Genomic DNA, 14,789 nt, shown 5'->3' with positions numbered 1-14,789 from the left:
GAAGCAGGCTCCCTACAGGGAGCCTGATGTGGGACTTGAACCTAGGACACTGGGATCACGACCTGAGCCAAAGGCAGATGCTCAACAACTGAGCCACCCAGGTGCCCCATGCCACAGGTGAATTCTTTCACTGCCATCTCCATCAGCCTTTACCAGATCAGGCCACCCCACATTTGGTGGCCCCCCATCTGATCAGGAGACCCCACGTTCTCTAGACTGCTAACTTCTGGAAGTGCTATTCCCTGTAACACCTAACTCATGTTAGCTGGCTGAACAGAAACAAGACCTAAGATATGTTTGGGTGGAGTACCCTTTCCCTCACATTGCAACTTAGGGCACACAGTCTCATATTCAAGCATCAATTGAGTCCACCCAAACCAAATATTTATGAATAGGAGTGCTGAATACAAGATGCATCCATCTATCTATTGAATAGAAGATGAATTTTAATGAGGATTTTTAAAACCCAAATGATTAATTGAAGAAGACTAATTTCAACCCTTCATCATGAACTATACACATTTAATTAAAAAGTTTAATAGTTTTTTAAGAGAGGGGGGAGAGAGAGAGAATATCTGAGATTCTTAAGTAGGCTCCATGCCCAGCACAGAGCCTGATGCCAGGCTCAATCCCACAACCATGAAATCATGACCTGAGCTGAGTTCAAGAGTCAGATGCTTAACTGACTGAGCCACCCGGGCTGCCCTACAATAAGAATTTTAATGCTGATTTATATTTTTTTCTTCCCAGCAAGTGTTGACTTGTTGACTTACTTCCTCGATGTGATTAGTAGAATTGTTTCTATTCTAATCTGGGTAGAATTCTCATCTTATATTAAGCCTCCAGGTTCTACTGAACTTTACATATATATATGCATACATATATATATATACATATATATGTATCTTTTTACAATTTTTTTACATATATATGTATCTTTTATATATCTTTTGTCTGATTCTAGTCCTAGGATGTTTTGTACTGAGGTTGTCACTCTCATGTATTAAAGGCAGAAAACAGTCCCTTGTAGTATAAATGTTCAAAGTGCTGGATTTAGATGCAGTCTTCACCAGCTATATTTAAAGGGGTTGCTTTCCTCCAAGGATCCCTGCTAAGTGCTGGCCACATAATGGGGATGTCTCCCCTCTTTATTATTGACCTTGCATTCTTCCCTCTGACTCAAACTTCTGTGTTCTGCTTTAGGATGGCAACAGAAACATTTAAAACTTGGCAACTTCAAGCAGAAAGAGTAATTTTCTGATCTGATCTGAGCAGATATAACCCTTCTGCTGTTCTAACATTTTCAGGCAAACACCATTAAGTGGTCTCTCTGGCAGCAGAAACTCAAGGTTTTACTGCTTAACCATTTCATACTCATACAGGCTTCATTAGGGTGATGTGACACAGAGCAAGTGTGGAATAAAAAAAAAATCTGACTTTTCAGACAATGTACTATTTGATTATAACTGCCATATTTTTCCCTCAAAATTTGATCCCTCTAGAAGATATTTAATCTTTTAATCTAGCCAATTAGTGCAGCCAGAAGAGAATCAGCTGTAGACATAAAGGAACTAGGTGGCCACCCAAATATGATGGTTTTTTAAGAGTGTAGGGTACAACCCCGTTCCAAATTTTCCTTCTGAAGTTTTATAAAGAGAGGCATTTCAATCATTACTTTTCATTTGAAAACTAAAATATTCCCATAAAGGATTATATATTATGCTCCCAAAAGTTAAAATCTGAACTAGGTTTAGGGAACAGATACCTTGAGACCAAAGTCTTCTGATAGATGGCATAAGAAAGGAAGAATGCATCTTGGGACTTTGTGCTATGGGATAAGGGACTAGGGACTGAGAAGCCAATTGATGTGGTGGGAAAAGGAAACCAGAAACAGGAACTATGTAGCTTCCAGCACTGTGAAGCTGTCTAATCCTAGACAGTTGCTCTTTGACAGAAGCAACAGTCTACAGATAATCTCTAGGTCTAGACTAGCACTGGCAATAGACCTTTTGAAAATAATGGAAATATTTTCCATCTGCTCTATCCAATATGGTAGCCACTGGTCACATGTGGCTACTGAGCATTTAAGCTGTGGCTAGTGCAACCAAGGAACTGAATTTTTTATTTAAAATTTTAAATATAAATAACCACATGGGGCCAGTGGCTACCATATTAGACAGCACTAGTCTACCCTGTTCCCTTTGAGAGTTCTACCTATGTATTAACAAGATAAAACAAAATTCAAATCTTTTAGTTCCCTCCTTCTTCATTTCTTTTATTGAAATAATATTTCCAAGTGAGATATACCAAATTAGTTTAACTATTTCAGCTTCTATATTATTAGGTATCTACTAACTACTGAGTACATTTATTATTATTTTAACAACATATCTGGGGATCCCTGGGTGGCACAGCGATTTAGCGCCTGCCTTTGGCCTAGGGCGCAATCCTGGAGACCCAGGATCGAATCCCACGTCGGGCTCCCGGTACATGGAGCCTGCTTCTCCCTCTGCCTCTCTCTCTCTCTCTGTGACTATCATAAATAAATAAAAATTAAAAAAAAAACAACAACAAATCTGCAATATAAATATTAATGTTTTTAACAGATAAAGAAACAGGTTCAGAGAGGTCATGAAGATAGTAAAGAAGAGCATTGGCATTATACCTAGATTGGTCTTTCAAATCTATATTCTTTCCCCTATATCACGCTAAAGGCACAAAACATATAAAACTATATTAAAATTGTGTCTAGTTCTGCTTTTCTAGGTCAAACCATGCCTTTATTGCATTTTATTAGCATGAATAATTACATTTGCTTTTGCTCCATCATTTTTGTACCTATTTCTCTCTATTTGGAACAAAAGGAGTAACTGATGCCTACAGCAGAAGGGGTTTTCTTAGGAAACAGATATGGAGTCACGAAACTCATGAAAAAATTCATGACGAAAATAGCCAGAAATTCCTCTTAGCACTTTGGGATATGGTTTCTTCAAGCTCGTTAGGTAGAACTGCTTTGTTGCTTGAGGTAACTGTTCATACCTGAATACTGAGATGGATTCACCCTAGCACGACTCAGTTCAGATCCCTACGTTCTTATGATAGGCATTAGCAAATTAAGGAATCAGACTTCTACATACAGCTCGGTTGTAAGCTAATGATTTATTAGTTCAGGGAAGGTCTCTTGTTTTAGCATCAGTGTCATTACGCAAAAATACTATTTGAAAATGGAAGACTTCTGAAAATCAAAAGTAAAAGTATTCAAATAAATTCATCCCAAGCGATGTTAATTTTAAAGAAGGCAGAAAAGCATCATATAATTGACAACACGGTTGTAAAGAGAATCCCCATTAATGAATTTTTAACCATTCTTTTCAGTTGTTGGATTAGGCTTCTCAAATCAGAGTTTAGGTGGCAGTAAAATGAGCCAAAGTTGAAAAAGAAAAAAAACTAAGTATCCAGTTAGAGCCAGGGTATCCAGAGAAAGCCAGGTTTTTGAACAAGCGAACCAGGCCAAGGGTCAGCTATTTTGGGAACACATAGTACCCAGAAATGTGAGCTTAAAAAGAATTCTAAAAATCAAGAGTTCGTTCCCAGGAGAAAACTAGGCAATATACAAAGTAAAAGCCCCTGGTAACTAGCAAGCTAAGAGTCAGATTCATAAAAAGCCCAAGTGGGTGGGCAGTTGGCGTTAACAGCTTAAGGGTTCTGTAAGTAAGGAGGAAATGAGGTGAACATCAGAAGATCCAGCCACTAGGGAGACCACAGCACAAGACAAGAAACAGTCTCTCAGAGGACCGCATATGCTAAGGTCTGAAGGTGTCCACCACCGAATTTTTAAGTTAAAATCTTAATTTCCCAGGGTGTTGGTATTAGTGGGAGGGTGGGGGACTTTGGGAGGTGCTTAGGTCATGAGGGTGGAGCCTCATGAATGGGATTAGAGAGATCACAGGGCTCCTTCACTGCTCTGCCATGTGAAGACCATGGGGAGAAGGCGCTGGCTGCAAAGCAGGAAGAGGCCTCTTTCCAGAATACCACCATGCTGGCACCTTGATCTCAGACTTGAGCTTCCAGAATGTGCAAAATAAAGCCCCAGAGTTTATAAGCCCCAGAATCTGTGGTATTTTGTTATAGCAGCTCCAACAGATGAAGGCAGTATAGAAACCTAGCCACTAAAAAAAAAAAAAAAAAAAAAGGAAACCTAGCCACTGAAGAACTAGTGTTAATTAATTGTTTTAAGATTATTTATTCATGAGAGACACAGAGTGAGAGGCAGGGACATAGGCAGAGGGAGAAGCGGACTCCCTGCAGGGGAGCCTGATGTGGGACTCGGTCCCAGGACCCCAGGATCACTATATGAGCACAAGGCAGGCACTCAACTGCTGAGCTAACCAGGCATCTGGAAGAACTAGTGTTTAAAAAAGGAAACCAATGCTAAGTCCTGGATATACAGTTGAAGAAACTAAATCCAAGACTGACTCATTGCTGATCAAGGGAGCTGTTCCTTAGAATCAGGGACAGTGAGGTCTCGGCTGGTGTGGGTGACTAACTGGGCCAGGAGAAGCCTCAGTACAGTCTTTAAAGACTGTGAGACAACTTGATGTGTAATCTTATTGAGAAGGCACAATGGCCCTAGGAATCAACACTAGGGTACCACTTCTTGTGGCTGGCTACAAAAAAGGTGGGGGTGCCAGGGCCTTTACTTGCCCATGAATAGACACGGAGGGGGGCAGTGGTAGCATGGCAGGCAGCAAGGAGGACAACCACCTAATCTCTCTATCTTCCATCCCTCTACCTAATAGCATAATTGGCATGAGCCAGAGATTTTCACCTTGGTCAGTGTAGGACACTCTTTGAAATGCAAGTATTTTCTGATGGCAAGGGCAGATGATCTTCTTTTCATTTTTGTGCTGTTTTTCTTCCCTGTGAGAAGCAAATGCTACAGTGTTTTAGGTATTCTCAAGCCATATCCAGAAAACCAGAGTGTGTTCCTGCTGTATTTGCGCCAGGGATGGGGAGAACTGGGAATGCGAAAGCCACACTCCTACAGTACATGATGAAATGTCACTGATGATCTCTGCCAATGAAGGCATGCCTTGGAAAACCCATGTGACTCAGTGGCCTTCCACTGGCATCCATTCAGTCCCCTTCAGTATGTATTTATTTGTTTCTCCACTCCCATGTGTGAAAGTCATTCGAGCACACTCAGGGTTTAGCTTCTTTTCTTGGCTTCTGAGAGGAGAGAAGGATGGGGATGGGATGGTTGGGTGAAGTATATCTCTCGGGGCCCACTGTCAAGAGGGCAGCAGTGACACCTGCTTTTGTGTCGCACTCCCTCCTCTATTTCCCACCAGCTTGCATACGTGTGATTGTCCCTGATACCTCTCATATCTCTTAGGACTTAGTTTCTTTTTGAAACCATTCATTGGGTTAGAGTCACGGATCCCTGGAGCTACTTTGCAAGCATCCAATCAATCTCATAATTATCTTAAGAGAAGCATTAAAACAAGCAAAACATATTAAGGATATGCCTGTAGAAGTTTATAGATATTTTCTGTAATGAAGAATGAGGTTGATATTCTGTGTTGTAGCATAATAGGCCCAGGAGGAGGTGAAGATGATATTGAATAGTGAGAAACAATATTGCAAAGACTTTTCCAGAGTCCTGCTGTTTTTAAGGATTATGTTTTAACACAAAGATAGATCTAACAATTGGAATAGTGTCTTCTGAGATCTAATTTCAAAAGTGTTAGATCCTGGAAATATCTTATTTGTTCCTTTGTGATTATTTTGAACATCTATTTTCTGTGATCTGTGATGAGGTTTTGAAGGAGCAGGCACTTGACTGGATCATGGGCAGGGGGAGTGACCTGTCTTTGCTTAGATAAGCATTTGTTGGGTAGCACCTCTGCATGATTTTTTAAAGTTATCAGAGGTGATAAGGGTAACAAAAGCTTTCAGAATCAAGAAAAATGAGAAAAGAAGCTCATTTTTATAAATGGTATTGTCTTATATAACCCCCTGGAAGACACCCAGTTCTCACTCCTAAGAGCTCTTATGAGTCAATTTGTCATTTGATATTTTGTAGAGTTTGCAGTAAATTGGAAGAAGTGAATGCTCCTACTAAACTTCAGTGATAAGCTAAATCCACTCAATTTTGTACTTGAATTCCTTGAGGGAAGCTCTTTTGTCTCTTTCCTCTCCTTGCCCAACCTATTCCCAAGATCTAGAAGAGTTTCTTATACATACTAAGCCCCCAGTAAGTGTTTGTAGAATCAAATTGAATTTTGGAGAACTTTCCTTCTTTTGGATATGGAACTGAAAAAAAAAAAAAAAACCCATAAAGCCAGAAAGTTGTGCCAGTCTCACCCCAGGCATCAACCCTCAAGCATATGCCTTTCCTGAGGCTGATAATGAGGCTCTTCCCCTCCTCTTCTCCAGCCTCCTCCTCTTTTCTCCCCTCTACCTCCTGCTCCTTCACTCTCTCCCCTTCTATAGAGACTCTAACCCAGGAATCTATACACACAAAGAACAAAACTCACAGGAAAACAAGATGCCAATTCATTAATAGCTGGGCAGGGACTCAGTAATCCCAATGCAAGGCGGATTTGTAGAATAAGGTTTAAGCAAGGAAATCTAAGGAAAGCTTCTCCTTGTTTCCCTGTCGCTAAGCCCAAGATTATCAGGGAATCCACTTAGCTTCCAAAACACATCTGGGAAAATATGAAGAGGGCTTCCTGCAAGCCAGTAGAGCTCATCACGGTCCTCAGCTGGAAGCACAGAGCCCACCGTTGGAGATAGGAATCAGCAGCAGAGCAACTCAGGTGGGTTTGTCCTTTACCACGAAGGCATTCTGACCTCAGGTAGAAAGTGGCCCAGTGAGAGTCTCATGTGTTCCCCAAACAGGAAACCACTGGCACTGGTGGTTTGGACAGAAGCTAGTGGAGGAGTGGGGTGGGCAGTAGATGGAAGTGTCTACTTCCCTTGTGGACAGAGGTAGGAAGTAGCAAGAGGGGAACGAAGGTTCCCAGACAGGGAAGCACAGACACAGAATCAGAAAGGGAATTGAGGAGTCTCTTCAATCCCCATTCTCCAGAGGAAACCAGGCCATAAAGCTGGGATTTTGCTCTGGGCCCAATTCAATGCATGGATTGTCACCACTGGACTCTGCTTGATGCCTACACTGCACCAGCCTGTTCGTTTTACCCTCTGCTACTGGCCAAGCTGCCAACAAATTAGACTTCTTTTAAGTTCCTCGAGCAGCCTCTATGCTCTTCCGTCTCCACATCTTTGCTCACTTCCTTCCCTCCTACCACTCACTCTGTCATAACCTTCTGGATCCTTTGGGACTCAGCTTGGATGGCACTTCTCTATGACCATCTGTAATTGTCTCAACCAGAAAGAGTCAAGTCCTCATGGCTGTGTCCAAAGCATGTCTTATAGTGCAAAGAGCAATGATCTAGCAGTCTGAGTCTAAAAACCTGGCTCCCCTGCCTTTGAGCTTTGATCTTCAGCAAGTTAGCTACCATTTTCTCTGACTCAGTTTCCTCAGACATCACACAGTCATCATGTCATCCTGTCATGGTAATCCATGTCAAGAAAATCATATAATATAGTGCCTGGCCCACAGGAAGCCCCTCACCAAGAAGACTGCCTCCTCTTGCTGCCTGTAGACTTGTTTTTATTGTGTGTGTGTGTTTTTTTTTTTAAGATTTTATTTATTCATGACACACACACACACACACACAGAAAGAGACAGTCAGAGAGACAGGCAGAGGGATAGGCAGAGGGAGAAGCAGGCTCCATTCGGGGAGCCTGACATGAGACTCGATCCCGGGTCTCCAGGATCATTCTCTGGGCCGAAGGCAGGTGTTAAACCACTGAGCCACCCAGGCTGCCCTTATAGACATGTTTTAGCATTGATTACAAAATATGGTGAACTAGATTTGTTTGTGGACTCAAGTTCTCTCCTCCCACTGGATAATTCACTGGCTGTGGCAGCAGCAGGAGCTACTTGTTTCTGTGTCCCTTCTGTCCCCACCCCAGGGCCTTGGACACGGCACACAAACAATGTACAGTGACTGATCAATGCAATGAACTTGCGTGTGCCAAAATAGACTTGATTCTCTATAGCAGTTCATATCATACCAAATATATATATTTTTAAGATTTTATTTGTTTATTCATGAGAGACACAGAGAGAGAAGCAGAGACACAGGCAGAGGGAGAGGCAGGCTCCCTGCGGGGAGCCAGATGTGGGACTCGATCCCAGGACCCCAGGATCACAACCTGAGCCAAAGACAGACACTCAACCACTGAGCCACCCAGGCGCCCCTCATACCAAATCTTTCATTGCCATTCCCTAAAGAGGGCACCATATAAAGTAGCTAATTAATAGCATAGAACACTACATGTATTAATTTACTCAAAATATCAGATGACCTAACTTTATATTTTTATATACGTATACCTAACACATTTTAAAAAACAGGGCCTTGTTTGAATAAAGCATTAATAACTTACGAATCATTTATCCTAACTTTTGCTTGGCCCCTGCCAGAGGTTCAGACCTTGCCAAAACGTTTCCCTCTGCTTGGTTAAGAATTATTTTCTTTAGATTTTAATCTGATTTTTCTATTAGAAAACACTCTTCTTATCAAGATAGTTTAATAGACTTAAAAAACGAATAGAGTTTGTTGAAACGTCTTACATAATTGAGGGGAGTGATGATTCTTTACAGGCCGTATCCTGTGCCTTTCTGCTTTTCCAGGGCAGGTTTAGGCCACATCCGGGTTTGGAATGGTGTCTGAACGCCTCTGTGGAGCAGGGCACACAGACCCCTTTTGTAAGTGTGTATTAGTTTCGACCACATGCCTCTTAAGCTCAGTTTGGAAAAAATAAAATGCAAAAAAATTCCTGTGAGTATAGGAAGTTTGCATTACATTAACTCTACACCATCTTTAAAGGCAAAGACTTGCCCGAAAGCTGGAAGTTAACAGACAGGGCCCCTTTGTTCCAGGATGCACTTCTAAAAGAGGGATTCGAGCCTCTAGGGCTGAAGGGGCACACAGTGGGCCCTGGGCCAGCCTGCCAAAAGCCCAAAGATGATTCCCGGAATCTTCCCCTGCCTGCTGAAGTGCTAACAGTCTCTGCTAACAGCAGAAAGACCCTGCTGTTAATAGGACGATACAGCTCAAATAGTCAGAAATCAGCCTGCTCAAATTTCTCAGACTGTTCTCCACTTGGCATCTCTCTTCCAAGAAATCCAAGTACAGATTTTCTTGTTTAAACCTTCCTCCAGTAAAGTACCTTCCTGCTTCCCTTCACCCTGAAAAAAGTAAAAGCTTCCACGTTCTCTAAGCCAACTAGAGCCAGCGCCCCTCCCTCTGGTCCCCAAGTTCTCCTGGATTCCAGGGTGGGGGCGGGGGAGGCCTGTGGTTGGTTGGCAGTGGCTCCCCTCCTGGGGCTGCTCCTCTCACTCTCAGCCCCTCACCTCAAGCTCAGTCTTGTCTTGTGGGGCCTCACAGGGAGATGAAATGTAGCCTCTGCTTACAGAGAATGTGGGAACCCCTGCGATCCACAAAATTTTTTTTCTATTTTACTTTCTTTTTCTTTTTTTTTTTTTTACCCTATTTTACTTTCTACTTTCTATTTACTTTATCCTTTGATTTTCTAAGAAACAACACAGACTGTATAAGCCTATTCTGATGGTTTTAGGGACATCGGTGCTCAGTGCACAAGATATTAATTAATGCTTCATGATAAAGCTCTGAGTTTGACCATTTAAAAATGAAAGAGAGGGGTACCTGGGTGGCTCAGTTGGTTAAACATCTGCCTTCAGCTCAGGTCATGATCTCAGTCAGGGTCCTGGGATCGAGCCCCACATAGGGCTCCTGCTCAGCAGAAAGCCTGCTTCTCCCTTTCCTGCTGCTGCTCCCCCTGCTTGTGCTCTCTCTCTTTCTCTCGCTGTCAGATAAATAAAATCTTAAAAAAAAAAAAAAGAGAGAGAGAGAGAGAAACAAATTGACCTCAAAGAAGCTAAAAAAAAAAAAAAAATGAATGAGACACACAGAGTGAGGAGAGAGAGAGACAAGGAGAGAGAGACAGAGGTCGAGAGATAGGAGGAAGAAAATGCTAGCGGTCTCAGTACTGATTTTCCTCTACTTCTACAATAATAAAACCCTTGCCATTTCCCCAAGGTACCTGACCACCTGGAATACAGACTTCCTTTCTAAGAAAGTAAGCAGCTAAGGGAGCCCATGTAATGAAACTCTAGCATTGGATCGGGATGCAAGAAAAAGCTCTAGATGCACCTCAAAGAGCATGTCCCTAAACTTCAGAGCATGCTCATTCTTCTAGCTCTTTCTCAATCCTGCTGCCTGCCTGGGAGACTTGGTGCCAAAGGCAACATTCTAGGAATGACACAGCCACAAGATAGAAGAACCTCACACGAAGCCGCCATAACGCCATCCCTGCGGTGTCCATCTCTGGACTATGACCTGAGAGAGAAACACATTCCAATTTTGTTGATGCCACCCCTAATTTGAGTTTTGACTTTATTCCATGTAGCCAACCATATTTAAAGTCGAGGTGGATTTTCCATGAAGCTAATGAAGCATAAGGTTCAGAAACCCTCACTTGCCTGGGACTATTCCCAAGAACAGGAAAGAAATGGTGTTGTGTTCTGTGGTCATTTTGTATGCTTTTCCTTAAAGGGTCCTCCACCCCACCCCACCCCCAGATTGCATAGGGCCCCACCACTCTGAACCCATGTCTCATCCTCAGTAAGCCAATAAATCTCTTCATGCGTGCTTCTTCTGGAAAGTCAACTATATACACATCCCAGTAAATAGTTCAGTTTTCTCTTGCAGTGGGGAACTTGAGTGTGCTTGGTGGGCCCATTGTTTTTTTTCAAAGTATGTTCCTAGATATTAATGGCTCTTATAAGAGAAAGAGGGTCTTAGGGAGGTATTTGGGGAAATACAATATTAGCTAAAATATGTTTGTCTATGTTTTTAACTACAGTCTCTGGGAGGATTTAATATGCAAATACACATAGAGAGTCTCCCAGAGAAAGAGGATGCTGTCTTTCTGAAATGCATCAAATGACTAAGTCGCCTTGATGAAGAGTAGTTCATGGGCTAGTTTTCTGTGGAACATGATTTGGAAATACACAGCAGGTCTCAGCGGGAAATATTTGTAGACCATCTCTTAGGACAAACGATGTATTTTATTTTTCAGCATTCATGGAACAAGGTGATTTTTCTTCCTTGTCTTATTTTTAGAAGTTGTTCCCTGTCTGGATACTACTCAGTAAGCTTTAATTCCAATAATATTGACATTTTTAGATTGACACAAACCTGTCTCTTGGGTCAGGAGTACTAGCTAGGAGTATTTGTATGAAGTATTAGATCAGCTGTGGATTAAAAGGGGTGTGTCTTCAAGGGAACTGGAGTCACATTGAGGTTTTATCTCCTAGGAGGAGGTTTTCAGATAGTGAGGTATGGAAAGTTACAACCACCATCAGAAAGTGGTTCTGCATAAAAGGTCTTTTTTTTTTTTTTTTTTTTTAACTTATGTTAGTGCTTGCAGAAATAAACCAGCTCATTTATGGGAGCCAGATTTTCATTACAAGGAAAATAATGAGTCCCCACGCTTCTGGTCTTTAATTGAAATTTAAGTGTTTGCACTTGTGTTTGTCTTCTAGGGTTTCTATCCCAAAGGACCACAAACTGGGTGGCTGAAAACAAACAACAGAAATGTACTTGTTTCCAGTTCTGGAGGCTAGAAGTCTGAAATCAAGGTGTCAGCAGAGCCATGGTACCTCGAGGTCTCTGGATAGAATCTCTCTTTTCCCCTTCCTGGCTTCTCCTGGCAGCTGTCCATCCCTGGGACTCCAGCTTGCCACTGTACCCCTCCAATCTTTACCTCTGACCTCATGCGGCATTTCCCACTTTTTACAGAGGTTGGAGCTTCAATATATCTTTTGGGAGCATATAATTCAACCCATCACAACACCAAAAAACCGGTAATTATCTGTTGGGTGACCTGATGTCATGGTGGACAGAGCTCTGAGTTTGCTTTGTAGCGGTTCAATGATAATAGATGTGTTGCTATTGCCTTTAAAGAAAAACATAGTTACTGTGGGTAATTGAAATTTGGCCTATCAACTCGTTCCTTACTTCAGACAATATCTCTACCTCATTGAGCTCCCTACCTGCAGAATAAGAATTTTTTTATTGGTTCCCTTGCACTGTCAACTAAGTGATTTTAGGAGGTGAGGAGAATCTTTGTCAGTGGGAACCAATTCACAAATTGAATATGAAGCATTGGGCCATGGAAAAAATGTCCATCTTGTTTTAACAACAATTCTCTGTGTTTGAATTCAAGGTAGAAGACTGAAAAATGCCAGTGGAAGACTTTCTAAAGACTAGATATTAATAGTGTATCTAGAATTACTCTGCATCCATTATATATAAACCTTGTATATACTCTTAAAGTCTTTGATACAACGATACAAAAAGCAGAGCTGTCCTTCATACAATGGCATCCCAAGTCTCTAGAGCACTGAGGTGATAATAGGAATTTGCACGCTAATTTCAATTTTGCAAAAGTCTCTAAAGTCATATTTTTATTGAGTTAGTACAATGTAACTAAAATGTTCTTTTTCCTTCAGATTGAATTTATTATATGATTTTGATTATACTGGTTCTCTCATGCAGGTAGGTGTTCTCTTTGGCAATCATATATCTTTTTAAATAAATGAAAATGAATTCTGTATAGTGTGCAATTTTTTTTGACATACAGAATCTTATAAAATATGGGAGTAGAAGGAGATTGAAATTTTATTTTTTATTTTTATTTTTTTTGAGATTGAGATTTTAAAAAGTGATTCTTGGTAGTTAAAATGTTGAGAAAAGAGCACAGGACAGGGTTAATGCCGATCATGCAACTCTCTTTTCATGAACATTGACAAAAAACAAGGCAGTCTTCCAAATGCTTTGTTCTCTTTCTACTTAAACCCATTACTTGACTTAAATGCCTTTAACCTATGACCTTCTAGAATATTCCATTGTTTAAAAAAAACTGTAATTGTCTGATCAACTTCTTTAACATTTCTGAAGCCCTGTATCATTTTAACGGTTTGTATAGTGTGCCTTTGTTCTCAACCCTGTTAAGTAAACAGAGCCAAAATACTACAGAGAATAATTTATATATTCAAGAAAACCTCAGAAAGGGTAAAATGCTTTCCTGACAGAGTACTTAAAATAAGACAAAGCTGGGAGGGCAAAATCACCATTCCTGAAAGATCTCAATTAGAAAGTTCCTCATAAGGAGATGGCAACGTTCTACTGCATTTGTTGAAGCAATCTGCTGTCCTTCATGGCGTGATAATCCCACAGGGTTTTCCCACACTCTCTGGAATCCCTGAGAGCATCAGTTAAAACTGCATCCCTGACCTTTCTTGGGAAGTTTCTATCACCTTCTCTAAATTTCCATTTAATCTGATCTTACTCATCATATATTTTTTCTTAGAGTAGACGATGTCCTTATAACCATGCATTTTTTACTCTTTAGGCAAGATGTTCCCAGGTAGGGGCCCCAGGTGTGTTTTCACTTTCATCCAGAGGCTCAACAACAAGCAGTTCCTCATCTTTACATTTTTCTAAGAACTTGTCTTAAGAGTTTATTTCCTTTTAAAGGAGGTGACATCACATACTATTCTCTCTTGGAGGGCATGTGCAAAGAGAAAAGTCAAACCCCAAGTGACTTTTTTTAGATGTACATTTCCTTATAAAGTGTCACATCCATGCATACTGTTCCAAATGGTACAGCTCAGTGAAATTGGATATAGTGAACCCACTTGCGGGGCCACACCTAGGGGAAAAAACATCAAATTTTGCCGGCATTCCAGAAGCCTCTCTAAGGCCACCAGCTAGTCACTCCCTACCCTACTCCACTCCAGGAAACAACCATTATTCTGACTTCTATTACCATAGGTTATTTTGGCCTCTTTTCCAAATTTACTCAAATAGAATGAGACACCATATACTCCTTCGTACCAGGTTCAGCATTCTGTTTGTGGAGGCCAGCGAAGCAGTAGTAATGTGTTCAATTTTATTGTTGACTTTTACTCTGTGGTATGAAAATGCAACAATTTATTTTCTGGTCTGTCTTGACTGGACCTTTGTGTTGTTTCTAATATTTGATTATTAAGAATAGTGCTGCAATAAAAATTGTTGTGCATGTGCTTCAGAAAACACGTGTACATATTTCTGGTCAAGTGTTTATTAGCTCTTTGGATGTCTCCTTTGGGAGGTATCTTTTTTTTAAATCTTTTGTGCATTTCTTCTTGGGTTGTTTGTGCTTATTGCTTTGTTGGAGTTCCTTATATATTCTTTTACAGATACACATTTTATGTTTCTATGTTTTATATCTGTCAGATACACTTCTGTCCATTTGTAGCTTGACTTTTCCTTAATGCTGTCTTTTAGATCTCAATTTTAATGTAGTCTCATTTGTCAATTTTTCTCTTTATGGTTTTGGTATACCATTTAAAAAAGATTTGCCTACCCCAAGATCATGAAGATATCCTCCTATGTTACCTTCTGAAAGCTTTATTGCTCTCTTGCATTTAGATCTCTGGTGCCCTTGGAATTGATGTTTGCATATATATGAGAAAAGAGGTAAAGTTAATTTTTTTCTGCATGGTGTCTGATTTTCTATATGGATATCCATATGCCATTTGTTCAAAAGACTATCTTACAGTGTAGAGTAACTGGTCATAAATC

The sequence above is a fragment of the Canis lupus genome, chromosome 15, assembly GCF_048164855.1.
Source record: "Canis lupus baileyi chromosome 15, mCanLup2.hap1, whole genome shotgun sequence".
Classification (NCBI taxonomy): Eukaryota; Metazoa; Chordata; class Mammalia; order Carnivora; family Canidae; genus Canis; species Canis lupus.
Note: the sequence above shows the minus strand (reverse complement) of the source record.